At 43.0% G+C, this 15,402-nt stretch overlaps 1 pseudogene; it reads right to left on the bottom strand.

Moving 5' to 3' along the window:
- Positions 1-5,527: 5,527 nt before the first annotated feature.
- Positions 5,528-15,402, bottom strand: part of LOC125341767 — a 100,262-nt pseudogene continuing 90,387 nt past the window's right edge.

Here is a 15,402-nt window from a genome sequence, read left to right as displayed (position 1 = left end):
TTCATTGATTTCATCTTTAATTTGGTCTGTGGCCCAGGTGTTGGATAGTAGTGTGGGGTTTAGCCTCCAAGAGTGTGTATAGCCTCTGTGGTATCCTTTGTTGTTGAGGGTTACCTTTAATCCACTGTGATCAGATATAATACATGGGATGACATCAATACTTTTGTATTTGCTGAGGTTCTTTGTGTGGTCTATGACGTGGTGTATTTTGGAATATGATCCATGGGCTGCTGAAAAGAAGGTGTATTGTGTCTCTGTAGGGTGGAAGGTTCTATATAGGCCTGTCAGATCCATTTGGGAAATGGTGTTACTTAGGTCCTCAGCTCCCTTGCTACTCCTCTGGGTGTTGGATCTGTCTCTTGGAGAGAGAGGGGTATTAAAGTCACCCACTTTGTGTTTGCGTCTATCTTGTTCTGTAATTCTGTGAGAATTTGCTTGACATATGTAGGGCTTCTTTTGTTCGGTGAGTATATATTTATCACCATGATGTCTTGATTCTGGATTTTTCCTTGTATTAATATGTAGTGTCCTTCTTTGTCTTTTTGAGTTGATTTTAATGAAAAGTCCAGCTTGTCTGAGATCAGGATGGCTATAGCTGCCGTTTTGGTAGGTGCATTTGTTTGGTAGATCTTCCTCCATCCTTTCATTCAAAGCCTGTTTTTGTCCCTTGCTGTAACGTGGGTCTCTTGTAGACAGCAGATGTCAACTTTTTGTTTGCGAATCCATTCTGCCAGTCTGCTCCTTTTTATCGGAGAGTTTAAACCATTTATATTTAAAGAGATCAAGGATAAGGGTGTTTTTTCTCCTTCCATTTTCTTGTTGGGATGTTTTTTCCTCTTTTTTTTTTTTCTTGTCTTTAGTGAGCTGTTCTTTCTGTTGGACTTTGGCTGTTGTAGTTTCTTTCTGATTCTGTCTGTGTGTCTTGTTCGATCTCTGTTGGGTGGGGCTCCCCTCTTAGAATTCGCTGTAGGGCTGGTTTTTTATTCACATACTTTTTTAGTACTCTTTGGTGCGGAAAGATCTGGTTTTCCCTTCAAATGTGAACTCCAATTTCACTGGATATTTGATCCGAGGTTGCAAATTGTTTGCCTGAAGTACTTGGATGGTGTTCTTCCACTCACTTCGTGCTTGGTAAATTTGTGTGGATAAGTCAGCTGTTATTCGAATCATCTTCCCATTGTAGAGAGTTTCTTTCTTCGCTTTGGCTGAATTCAGAATTTGCTCTTTAATCTTGAGGTCTGTAGTCTTGAATATTATGTGCCTTGGGGTGGCTTTTCTGGGGTCTGGCCTTCCAGGTGTCCTATAGGCTTCGGTTACCTGGATGGGGTCCCCTGTGAGATTGGGGAAGTTTTCTGCAATAACTTTATTGAGAACATGTTTAAGCCCTCTGCTCTGGTATTCAGCTCCTTCTTCTATTCCAGTTATGCACAGATTATATCTCTTGTCTTTGTCCATTAGTTCCTGGATTAGTCTGCCCTGAAGCTTCACCGTTTCTTGGAGTGTGGTTATTTTCTGGTTGTTGTCGGCTGCTTCATCATCCAGGCGAGAGATTCTGGATTCCATATGGTCCACTCTTTGTGTTATGGTTTCAATTGTGGAGTTTATGGATGTCAGAGAGCTATTTATGGTCATCAGATCAGCTCTGATCGTGGAAATTTCTTCCTTTAAAGAGTTGTATTTTAAATCTATTTTTTTCATGCATTTCAATTCTCAGGATGTTAAGATTCTCTTTAAAGGAGGCTTGCATTGTATCCATTTTTGCTTCCATTTCTTTCTTGGCTTCCTGGGTGTCCTTCAAGATTTCCACTCTAAACTCCTGGAATTGTTTTCTGATTTCATTTCTGACGCTTTCCATCATTCCTGTTAACATGGCCTCATTTGCTTTTTTAATCTCCATCTCCTCTTCAGTCGTGCTGCTTTTTGGAGCTGGCAAGTTGGCTTGCCCTTTGATGAACTGTGTTATGTTTCTTTGTGATTTGCACATCTGGAGATCTGTGGATAGCTTCTCAGGTTTAGTTTGTAGCTCTGCCCTCCCTCCTGTGTAGGCGTGTCTACCAGAGCAGGTGCTGCCGCTGTGGCCCCGCCCACCTGTGTGGGGTACGCCTACCAGAGTAGGCGCTGTTGCCGGGTGCCCCGTCCTCCTGTGCACTTTGCGCCCGCTACAACAGGCACTGGCGCTGTGGCCCCATCCACTTTAGCGGAGTGCGCCTCCCAGAGCGAGCCCTGGGTTGTTGGGTTGTGTATGCGCCCTCCCGCAAGTCCATGGGGTGGGGGGCAGTATGTGTGGGCCCAGTGGGATTGACTGTCCAGGTGTGGGTTAGCACCCTCAGACCTCGCCTCCGCTGCGGGGGGGGGGGACGTGATCAGGCCCAGGTGTCCCTGCTGTCCTGGTATTGCCTGGTATTGTAAGAGTCTGGGAGGTCCAGGTGCCTTGGGTGGGGCTTGCACTGCCGGCTGTCCCCTGGCCCTTGTTGGGAAGGGGGCAGGGCTGGTTCTGCCAGTTCAGGAACCTATGGGGCCTTGGTGCTGCTCCACTCTTCCCCTGCTAAACTGACTTCCCAGTGCCTGATGGGAGCTTCCTGCGTGATTTGGGGGTTCTTTGTTCCCTCGGGGTGGGGAGGGGAGGGAGGGAGATCTAGCTTCTTTGTAGGGCTTGGGTCTCTGATAGCTGGTTTCCTGTTGGGTGAGGGGGTAATGAGGGACTCACTGATCCTGGATTGTGTGTGTGTCCTACGCAGCCGTTGGTCCTTCAGGGGGTGGCGAAGTGTCGTGGTGGCGTCCCCGGTTCCCTCCTTCTGCCGCGCTGGGCTCCCCAGCCGCCGTCTGTCCAAACCCGGTGTGGACCCGAACTTCTCGTCGCTGCCGTTGTGTGTCTTGGTCCCCACCCTCCCTAGTGACCGTGGGGTCTCCCGCTATCTGAATTCTGCACTCCCGGCAGCCTGTCTGCCGATCGCCGGGTTCCCCTTTCCCAGCCTGGCCCTGTTTGGGCCAGGGTCGGCTGGTGTGGGGAGGGTGCCCCGGAGATTCTTCGGCTCCGTGTAGGTTTTCGGCTCTTCTTTTTTGCTCCTTTTTGTTTTCCTGCATTTCTCCACTGCTTCTGGCTGCTGGTTTTGCTGGGTTCTTGATGGGGTGTTGGGTGTTGGAGTTCCCAGCTCGCTATTCAGTTGGGGCGAGTCGGGGTGCCTCCCTATTGTGTCGGCGCCATCTTTTTCCCTCCACTTATTTCTAATTAAGTACAACAAATAAAAAATAAAATAAAAGCCACAAGTGGAGCTGTGGAGAGAGAGAGAGAGAGAGAGAGAGAGAGAGAGAGAGAGAGAGAGAGAGAGAGAGAGAGTGTCCAGGGCTCTGAGTTCAAGCCCTAAAGACCTGTACCTCCCTCCCTCCTCCCAAATGGAGAGGGTCATCCCCCTCCTCCCCCATCCCTTCCCTCCCCACAGAGGTTTCTCACAAAGTTTGTGGGTCAGCAAGCTAAATGTTATGGCTGATAGTCCCAGCACTAGGAGGAAGAGACAGGAAGATTAGGTGTTCAAGGCCAACCTGGGCTACAGAACCCCATCTCACTCCAAAGTTTGTGGGTCCCCTGGGAAGAACGAAGTGATTATCCGTGACTACCAAGACGCAAAGGGCAGGCAATGGCCTGGGACCCAGTCAGTTGGCTTGGAGTTTAGGTGTAGTCAGTAAAGGGGGGGGGGAGGTGACTCTGCCTTATTGCTGTTGCTTGAGCAACTGACCTTCTCACTGGCCAATGCAGCAGGAACTCAGCAGGGGCCTGGTCAGAAGTGAGTGTCTGGCTCAGAAGAAAGGCTCCCCTGAAAGCCATACCTGTTTCTATGCGATTAAGAACTTTTCCATTTAGAAATGAAAATAATTCACAAGTGAAACAAATAATATGCATCTGTATATACATATAGACAAATATTATATACATATTCCATATGTACTGTATAGTATATGCTATACATATATGCTACATAGAGTATATGTGCTATATATTATACATACTATGTATATACTGTGTACAAATACTATGGTATGTGTATTTATTTATATATGTATATACATTATTATATAGTATATAGCAGTATATACATATAGTATATACTATACACCTACAGACATATTATGTACATATACTACATGTTTTATATGCTTTGTGCATACACTATGTAGGATGTGTATATACTCTGTATATACTATAGAGCATGTATAGCATATGCACACAATATGTAGCTATATGATATAAATATATATGCATATATGCATTATATATTTATGTAGCTATATGTACAGATACTATATTAGCATATAACATATATACACATATATACATATTTAGTATATATAACACATAAGCAATATATGTGTATATAACATACATACTGTGTATACATATATATGAATATACAGTATATGTGTGTATATATACATATGTATAATTGGATGAAGATCATCCCTCCATGGTTCAGAAAAACAGACAGAAAATAGTAAAGTTCAACTAAATGACATCTTTGAAACAAAGAAGCTAAGAATAACTATCATAAGAGAAATCAGCCAGGTGCTGGTGGCTCACAGCTGTCATCCCAGCTACTCAGAAGACTGAGATCTGAGGATCATGATTCAAAGCCAGCCCAGACAGGAAAGTCCATGAGATTCTCATCTCCAATTAGCCATCAGAAAACTGGAAATGGAGCTGTGGATCAAGTGGTAGAGCACCAGCCTTGAGCAAAAAAGCTCAGGGACAGCACCCAGGCCTATGATTGACAAAGAAAGCAAAAGAGGAGCCAGTTTCTCTTTTTCTCTCTCCTTCTTTCACTCTCTTCCCTCTTTTCCTCTTAAATTAATTAGTGTTTTCAATGGTCATATAATAATCTATGGGACATATAAGACATAATATTGAGATACATGGAGCCATTGTTTGTCAGTTGCCTTTAAGCACAGATCACTGCTCATGCCTGCTCATAGGTTCAGGCTGCTAGGCTGAATGAAATCTCATCAACAACAGGAATTGATTCCTCACGATTCTGGAGTTTCAGAAGTTCACAACCTAGGCTCACAGGCCTTAACCGGGTACTGGCGGCTCATGCTTGTCACCCTAGCTACTCAGGAGGCTGAGATCTGAAGATCCCGGTTTGAAGCCAGCATGGGCAGGAAAGTCCATGAGACTCATCTCCAATCAAACTACTCAGGAAAAGCTGGAAGTGGTTCTGTGGTTCAAGTGGTACAGCACAAACAATCCAGGGCCCAGCAGATCCACTGTGTGGCAGGCCCTTTCTTGATTTCTAGGTGCTCATATTTTCCTGTGTCCTCCCCTGGTAGAAGGGACCAGACAGCTCTCGGGAAACTTCTATTTTATTTTATTTTTAGTTTTTCAATCACATTTACTTGTTCACATAAATATTTGAAAACAAATAGATCTGTTTTCCCTTCCTGTATTCTTGGCATAATTTACTGGAGGGGCTAATAAACGACTGTAGATATCCACAAAAAGAAAATAAATTTTAAAATATGAAAGAGAGGATAATAAATAGCCAAACATTTCAACTACTGAAAGGACTACCTATTTTTAAGATTAAGTTACTGATTTGTAACTATCATTAAAATAAATCTCATCTATAAAACAAAGTAATTTATAACCTGATCTCAACTTTTTGATAGCAGTTCAATTTCTACATAAAAATTGCAAAACTTCAACTAGAGAAATAAGGTACTTGAACACCAGTTTGTACTTTAACAATCAAGCAAACTTTAACAAACAATGACTACTCATCAATTTATGTTAGTACTGAGGTCCAGAATACATTTTCCATTAAACATTTTCAATGTTTCTGTATGTTTCTTCGTACCAGGGTTATCTTATAGTAGTGGGAATTAGTGTACAGTCTGTTCTTGATGAAGACAACACTAGACAGCTGTTGCCTGATGACTGGGTAATGCTGAATGTGACAAAAGCAGCAGGATACAGTAAGATATTTCTCCTTTTCTTGAACTGTCAGGTCAACTATAAAGCGATGAAACCCATAATGCAATAGGATATCTGCTAAGGTAAAGTTATTTCCTGTAATGGAGACTTTATCTTCAAGATATGAATTAAGATCCTTCAACAGAGTGTAGATATCTTCTTTATTGGAATGTCCATCTACATGAGTGACGCTGTATTCTAATCACTGCTGAATGACCACTTTTTCTTCTGCAGTACTTCCCAGCAAATACTTCTTGTTGGCTTGCTTTACAGGTGAGTTTCTATACTGGTCAATCCTGTTAGACTTGGACCATTGTTTGTTTAAAGAACTGGAATCTGAGCCTCGCCCTGGGTGCTGTATTTATTCTCCTTACTCAGCCCCAGGGACTTCTCCAGCAGCTTTAATTCCTCCGCCACCACCACCTTCTTTATTTTCTAAAATATTTTGAATGTACAAATTATTTTACAGAAAACGTATTTTTGAGTGATGTTTTCACACATCCATCTGACACATTTGACTCACACCACACTTAACTCTCCTACTTTCTTCCCCCCTCCTTTGTCACTGATATATTTTCACACACACATATGATACATATCAAGAATAGTCACTCCCTCTGTTATTCTCATTATCTCTTCAGGGACCTCTTTTATAAGTGTACTAATCTCCATCACGAGGGTGCCACCCTCCTCACATCTCTGTGGCTTTATCTCTGAATACTCTCATCCTGGGCACAGACGGAGCAATAGGTAAAGTTGCTAGGGTTGGTGAAGAGCTGTACACCAGTTCCGGGAAACACTATCACATTATGTATGAAGAACCTTCATCCCACAGATTACAATCTCACTTGTCAAACTAACCATTCCCTGACGATAATCTTGGAGAGGTGTTATTTCCTTTCATTCCACTAGTGATGATATGCAAGCTGAGGGGCTAAATAATGTGGCCAACCTGCCACAGCTGGGAGGGATCAGAATTCAACCCATAAGAAGAAAGGGAGGAATCTAGAGCTTCATAATTCAGAGGGAATGAATCTATAGAAATACCAGAAGGATGTTATGTCTCTACTTGCAGAGACACAAATGCTATGAAACAAAAATCTTCCCCCCCAAAAAATCTAGAAAAAAAATCAACTTGACTTAGTCAAGTCCTAAGATATAAAGTCAATTTGTAAGAACCAATTTAAGTCCTATTCTCTGAAAATGAACTGTCAGAATTTGAAATTGGTTTCAAAGTACAATTTTCAATAGCACCAAACCCATGATGTATCAGAGATAAAGCTGGTTGTTAACTATGTACAAGATCTATGTACTGAAAATGGCCACACACACACACACACACACACACACACACACACTTCTTATACTATTGACAGTTCCCAATGGTGTGTGTGTGTGTGTATGAAGATCTAGAACTTTCCTGGTATTTTTGGAACAGCACCATACACAGGCTAAACGCAGACTTTAGTTTAGTTTTGTTTTTTGCCAGTCGTGGGGCTTGAACTCAGGGCCTGAGCACTGTCCCTGGCTTCTTTTTGCTCAAGGCTAGCTAGCACTCTAACACTTGAGCCACAGTGCCACTTCTGGCTTTTTCTATCTATGTGGTGCTGAGGAATCAAACCTAGGGCTTCATGTATACAAGATGCGCACTTTACCACTAGGCCATATTCCCAGCCCACTAAACGCAGACTTTAGGACCCAGAAATTCCACTCTGGGTTATTTCCTTAACAAAAATGCAAACCTGTCTGCATGAAGACTGACAACAGACTTGGGTCAGAGTTAGTCATCCTTTCCAACAGGAAACAGCTCAATCTGAGCCTTCTCCACATCACGGAGATTACTCAGCTGTCATTGGAAGCGTTTGTTAACATGAGCAACGATGTGAATGGATCTCAAAAACATGGTTCAGGTGAAAGAAACCAGACACAAAAAGGCTGTGTTCAGTATAATTGCGTTTATTTGACATTGTACTGTTGTGCCAAGTCGCGAAACCACCACCAAGAAGACCACTGAGACTAAGACATTCCGAAATGCAAAAGCAAGGCAAGGCTTTATTTAAGTGAGCTGAACTCGGGCCTCGTCCTACCCACCAAACCAGCGGAGGTTAGGAGGAACCCTCGAGCTGTGATTACACAGAGCTTATAAAGGCAAAGAACAAGGTTACAACAATCAGGTGTTCAAGCAAGCAAGATTAGGACACAGGTACAAATCTGACTGGCTCAGGGTTCGATTCTAAAATGGGGTTCACGTGGTAAAATGGGGCCTGACTTCAAAGTCTGGCACTTCATTTCCCCCTTTTTCTTTTTGGTACCTTGGGAGCCAATCATGGCTCCATTCTGTCCATTTCAATGGCTTCCATGTCTAGGGGATGATATAGATATAAGACATGGGCCAATAGGGCCTAAAGTAGTAACCAAAGAGCCTGTCACCATTTCTCACAAGTACAGTCTCTGTACCTCTGTTTTGCATGCCTCTAGTTTATCCTGCCTCATCTTCCCAAAAACAACTCGGGTCCCTCAGTTTTAAAGGGGGCTGATGGGTGAAGATCATCCATCTTCTGTAACTTCTTCAGGCTGACTCAGGGACGTTGACCTTACCTAGCCAGGAACCTATAACCTTAGTCTACTTTACCAAGGGACTGCAGGATTACTGCAAACTGAAAATTAACTTTCAGCTATACAGACTTACCATTAGCTGTATAGTGTTTAGTATCCAAATGTAAGCAACAAAATAATACATAAACTTCTCAGCTGTGCTCTAAGGGTCGGGTGGCTATACCCGTATTCCTGAGCAAGCCCAAAACTACCTAAAATAAGGGTGTCACCTCACTTTGGAGTGAGCTGCCAAAATAACATCAACACTAGCCAGGGTAGTAAGGAAAGAAGGCAAAAAGAAAATTATAACAATATTCAGTCTAATTTTCTTTTCTTGAGGTGAAGGTGAAGCGGCTGAGTTGGGTGCTTGGAGACCTCCCATGTTCCACCACGGTAGTTGTCATCCAGGGCAAAGGGGTCAGCTGGCCTGGCGTGGAAGCAATGAACCCAAGTGGTGATGCCGTCTAGGGTTCCTTCCAGTGTGTCTAAGGATTTCAGTCCCCTGGTCTGAATAAATGGGGGGTAGGGACAGAAGCAGAATCATATAATGCCTTAAGCTGGGGTCACATTCTTGTACACGAGCTGCAAATAATCGAGTTTTCACAAAAATTCAGCATCATCCAAATCAGCAAGCAATTCAGTCTGAAGGCTAGGGATAATGTTTGGTTTGCTAAAATGTTTTACTAAGACTAAAAAATGTTTTGCTAAAACTATCAAGCCCTAGAAAATGAGGTGGAGAATGCGAAAATCATTTGTTAAAGGGTTTTGTCTTAAAATGTACGGCTGATGCTTATTCTGCGCACTTTAAGATTTTTTGAAAATGTATGTGTGTGTGCATGTGTGAGTGTGAACATGTTCAAGACTGCAGTATGATGCAAAACTCAGTTTAAATTCAAATGGTCATCAAGGTTGGGCATTACCAAATGCTTTAAATGATTTCTCAGGGTTCTTTAAATAAAATAAAAAAAAAATCAGAGCTAAGTGTCAGAAATTTGGATTTAAAAGGATATATATATATATATATGTATTAAACTAGTGGGGATAGAAGTAAACTCTCATTAACTCTATGTATGTAGGAAGAAATGGCAAAATGGGCCAATGTTTCTCAGTAATATATTGGAAAGCTGCATCGATAAGTATTTCTAATTGTAATTCTTGCATTAAGGAAAAATTCAAAGGTCTTCATGCCATGCAGGAACTGGGACTGAAGAAAAAAAAAAAAGAGGCTCTTTTGAAACAAGCAGCCCATAGGCAAAGGGCGGCACCTGGTTTCAGAATGCCTGTGAGCTTCAGTTTTTCCGATGCAGATAAAAGCTAAAGTGTTGTGTTAGTGTTAAAAAGGCTTTGGAAATCAAGAATACATTTCTAGATAAGAAATTTGGAAGTAAAATTGTCCTAAATAATTATTGCAAAGTGAGAAAAGGAGAATTATGGCTACCAAAATGTTTAATTGTCTTTCCAGCTTCTTTGTAGGTTTTTTGTAACAGTTTCCAGCAGGCCCACAGAGAAGCACAGGTGATTCCTACAAGTATGTCAAGATCTAATACTGGCCCTTAATAAGTTCCAGGTAAGAGAGCATGCTTAAAAACTACTTCTGTGTGGACCACCTTGTTGCTTCTAATTGGAGTAAAGTGGCCTCTTGTAAGACTCACTGATCTGAAATCTGCGGTTCGAAGCTAGCCCGGGCAGTGAAAGGTCCCTGTGAGAGACTTGTCTCTAAGCAGCCAGCAGAGTGCTGGAAACAGAGTTGTGTGGAGCTCAAAGTGGTAGGGTGCTAGTCTTTAGCTGGAGAGCTGGGGGACAGCGCTCAGGCCCTGAGTCCAAGTACAGTGGAAAGTCACTCCTCCTGGGACAAAAGTGATGGAGCATCCAGAGGCAGTAAGCCATTGCTTGGATGGCAGAGATGGTGTCAGATCCTAGAGTCACTCCTGTTTGGCCTTTTCAAAAGTTAATCAAAGCCGGGAAGTCCTAGAAGAATAGTTCATAAGCATGCCTTTCCAATGCCCATGTCTGTCTACTGGGCAGGAACTTGCCAGTCATCTGTGATAGTGATTAGTAAGGGGAAGTTTGTCAAATGAGAGGATAGATTAAAATCTCAACCCCCACCCCCGCATTTACTCAAAGCTCTGACTGGCAGCGAGAATTTTAAGCTGATACATCTGTTTAGGAAAGAAAGCTTGTAGACCTGAGATTGTGTCCTTATTGAGATCTGTTAAAGGCCTGCAAAGGTAACTTTTTAGGTCATCAGAAATCAGTTCCCCAGCCAGTCAGGAAAAAGCTTTTACAAACTAGAATGTTAAAAGGCACAAATTTATAAACCTAAAGTCACCTATCTGGGCTTCATATTAAGAGAGGGCAAGCATTGGCTGTCTGATGCACGTAAAGAGACTGTCCTGAAAATCCTTGTGCCTAAATCAGCCAGACAAGTGAGAGTTCCTGGGAACAGATGTTAGTAGACCCAGGGCCACGAGCTTTGCCTCCTGTGCCCCAGTATTCTCAAGAAGACATGGAGTGGATAAAGAAAATTCCCATGGCCCACCAACCCCTGGACAGAGAAGGAAACAATGACTGGTGGAAAACTTGTGAAGGGAAACTTATCCTGCCACAAGGGCTGGGTAAGGGGATCCTTAAGAGAATCCACTGAGTTCCTCACATGGGAACTTGAAAAATGCAGGACTTGCTCCAACAGTCCAAAGTGAAAATTAGACAAGGAGATCAACTTATTGAAGATATTGTTAAAAATTGCAAGGCCTGTCAGCTTGCCAATGCCGCCAATCAACAAATTACTAAAGGAGCTCGCCTCCGTGGGGATAGGCCAGGTGTGTATTGGGAAGTAGATTTAAACCTGGAAAATTTGGATACAAATATTGGCTAGTTTTTGTAGATACATTTTCAGGATAGGTTGAAGCCTATCCAACGAAGCATGAGACCGCGAATGTAGTGGCTAAAAAGATCCTGGAAGAAATCCTACCCAGGTATGGCTTCCCATCCACCATTGGGTCGGACAACGGACCGGCTTTTGTCTCAAAAGTAAGTCAGGGAGGGCTAGGGATATGGCCTAGTGGCAAGAGTGCTTGCCTCGTATACATGAGGCCCTGGGTTCAATTCCTCAGCACCAAGTATATAGAAAATGGCCAGAAGGGGTGCTGTGGCTCAAGTGGCAGAGTGCTAAAAGAGACCTTAACTAAACTGGCCTTAGAGACTGGCGCAGACTGGGTGTCACTCCTTCCTTTTGCTCTGCTTAGAGTAAGAAATTCTCCCTATCAGCTTGGCTTTACTCCTTTTGAAATAATGTACAGGTACCCCCCACCCATTATCCCTAGCCTTCAGATTGAATTGCTTGCTGATTTGGATGATGCTGAATTTTTGTGTAAACTCGATTATTTGCAGCTCGTGCACAAGAATGTGACCTCAACTTAAGGCATTATATGATTCTGCTTCTGTCCCTACCCCCCATTTATTCAGACCAGGGGACTGAAATCCTTAGACACACTGGAAGGAATCCTAGACGGCATCACCACTTGGGTTCATTGCTTCCACGCCAGGCCAGCTGACCCCTTTGCCCTGGATGACAACTACCGTGGTGGAACATGGGAGGTCTCCAAGCACCCAACTCAGCCGCTTCACCTTCACCTCAAGAAAAGAAAATTAGACTGAATATTGTTATAATTTTCTTTTTGCCTTCTTTCCTTACTACCCTGGCTAGTGTTGATGTTATTTTGGCAGCTCACTCCAAAGTGAGGTGACACCCTTATTTTAGGTAGTTTTGGGCTTGCTCAGGAATACGGGTATAGCCACCCGACCCTTAGAGCACAGCTGAGAAGTTTATGTATTATTTTGTTGCTTACATTTGGATACTAAACACTATACAGCTAATGGTAAGTCTGTATAGCTGAAAGTTAATTTTCAGTTTGCAGTAATCCTGCAGTCCCTTGGTAAAGTAGACTAAGGTTATAGGTTCCTGGCTAGGTAAGGTCAACGTCCCTGAGTCAGCCTGAAGAAGTTACAGAAGATGGATGATCTTCACCCATCAGCCTCCTTTAAAACCGAGGGACCAGAGTTGTTTTTGGGAAGATGAGGCAGGATAAACTAGAGGCATGCAAAACAGAGGTACAGAGACTGTACTTGTAAGAAATGGTAACAGGCCCTTTGGTTACTACATGGAGCCCTACTGGCCCATGCCTTATCTCTATATCATCCCCTAGACATGGAAGCCATTGAAATGGACAGAATGGAGCCATGATTGGCTCCCAAGGTACCAAAAAGAAAAAGGGGGAAATGAAGTGCCAGACTTTGAAGTCAGGCCCCATTTTACCACGTGAACCCCATTTTAGAATCGAACCCTGAGCCAATCAGATTTGTACCTGTGTCCTAATCTTGCTTGCTTGAACACCTGATTGTTGTAACCTTGTTTTTTGCCTTTATAAGCCCTGTGTAATCACAGCTCGAGGGTTCCTCCTAACCTCCGCTGTGTCGGTGGGTAGAACGAGGCCCGAGTTGCAGCTCACTTAAATAAAGCCTTGCCTTGCTTTTGCATTTCGGAATGTCTGAGTCTTGGTGGTCTTCTTGGTGGTGGTTTCGTGACTTGGCACAACACTACAAAAACTAGCAAATATTTGTAATTTCTGTGAAATCTACTTCCCAATACACGCCTGGCCTATTCCCACAGAGGTGAGCTCCTTTAGTAATCTGTTGATTGGCGGCATTGGCAAGCTGACAGGCCTTGCAATTTTTAACAATATCTTCAATAAGTTGATCTCCTTGTCTAATTTTCACTTTGGACTGTTGGAGCAAGTCCTGCATTTTTCAAGTTCCCATGTGAGGAACTCAGTGGATTCTCTTAAGGATCCCCTTACCCAGCCCTTGTGGCAGGATAAGTTTCCCTTCACAAGTTTTCCACCAGTCATTGTTTCCTTCTCTGTCCAGGGGTTGGTGGGCCATGGGAATTTTCTTTATCCACTCCATGTCTTCTTGAGAATACTGGGGCACAGGAGGCAAAGCTCGTGGCCCTGGGTCTACTAACATCTGTTCCCAGGAACTCTCACTTGTCTGGCTGATTTAGGCACAAGGATTTTCAGGACAGTCTCTTTACGTGCATCAGACAGCCAATGCTTGCCCTCTCTTAATATGAAGCCCAGATAGGTGACTTTAGGTTTATAAATTTGTGCCTTTTAACATTCAAGTTTGTAAAAGCTTTTTCCTGAATTCTGATGACCTAAAAAGTTACCTTTGCAGGCCTTTAACAGATCTCAATAAGGACACAATCTCAGGTCTACAAGCTTTCTTTCCTAAACAGATGTATCAGCTTAAAATTCTCGCTGCCAGTCAGAGCTTTGAGTAAATGCGGGGGTGGGGGTTGAGATTTTAATCTATCCTCTCATTTGACAAACTTCCCCTTACTAATCACTATCACAGATGACTGGCAAGTTCCTGCCCAGTAGACAGACATGGGCATTGGAAAGGCATGCTTATGAACTATTCTTCTAGGACTTCCCGGCTTTGATTAACTTTTGAAAAGGCCAAACAGGAGTGACTCTAGGATCTGACACCATCTCTGCCATCCAAGCAATGGCTTACTGCCTCTGGATGCTCCATCACTTTTGTCCCAGGAGGAGTGACTTTCCACTGTACTTGGACTCAGGGCCTGAGCGCTGTCCCCCAGCTCTCCAGCTAAAGACTAGCACCCTACCACTTTGAGCTCCACACAACTCTGTTTCCAGCACTCTGCTGGCTGCTTAGAGACAAGTCTCTCACAGGGACCTTTCACTGCCCGGGCTAGCTTCGAACCGCAGATTTCAGATCAGTGAGTCTTACAAGAGGCCACTTTACTCCAATTAGAAGCAACAAGGTGGTCCACACAGAAGTAGTTTTTAAGCATGCTCTCTTACCTGGAACTTATTAAGGGCCAGTATTAGATCTTGACATACTTGTAGGAATCACCTGTGCTTCTCTGTGGGCCTGCTGGAAACTGTTACAAAAAACCTACAAAGAAGCTGGAAAGACAATTAAACATTTTGGTAGCCATAATTCTCCTTTTCTCACTTTGCAATAATTATTTAGGACAATTTTACTTCCAAATTTCTTATCTAGAAATGTATTCTTGATTTCCAAAGCCTTTTTAACACTAACACAACACTTTAGCTTTTATCTGCATCGGAAAAACTGAAGCTCACAGGCATTCTGAAACCAGGTGTCGCCCTTTGCCTATGGGCTGCTTGTTTCAAAAGAGCCTCTTTTGGGGCTGGGGATATGGCCTAGTGGTGAGAGAGCTTGCCTCGTATATATGAGGCCCTGGGTTCGATTCCCCAGCACCACATATACAGAAAACAGCCAGAAGTCGCACCGTGGCTCAAGTGGCAGAGTGCTAGCCTTGAGCAAAAAGGAAGCCAGGGACAGTGCTCAGGCTTGAGTCCAAGGCCCAGGACTGGCCAAAAAAAAAAAGAGCCTTTTTTTTTCTTCAGTCCCAGTTCCTGCATGGCATGAAGACCTTTGAATTTTTCCTTAATGCAAGAATTACAATTAGAAATACTTATCGATGCAGCTTTCCAATATATTAGTGAGAAACATTGTCCCATTTTGCCATTTCTTCCTACATACATAGAGTTAATGAGAGTTTACTTCTATCCCCATTAGTATATATATATATATATATATATCCTTTTAAATCCAAATTTCTGACACTTAGCTCTGATTTTTTTTTTAAATTTTAATTAAAGAACCCTGAGAAATCCTTTAAAGCATTTGGTAATGCCCAAACTTGATGACCATTTGAATTTAAACTTAAACTTAGTTTTTTTTTTTTTTTTTTTTTGGCCAGTCCTGGGCCTTGGACTCAGGGCCTGAGC

This window comes from Perognathus longimembris, chromosome 25 (genome assembly GCF_023159225.1).
Source record: "Perognathus longimembris pacificus isolate PPM17 chromosome 25, ASM2315922v1, whole genome shotgun sequence".
NCBI lineage: Eukaryota > Metazoa > Chordata > Mammalia > Rodentia > Heteromyidae > Perognathus > Perognathus longimembris.
The sequence above is the reverse complement of the archived record's forward strand: the minus strand, read 5'-3'. Positions and strand labels throughout refer to the sequence as shown.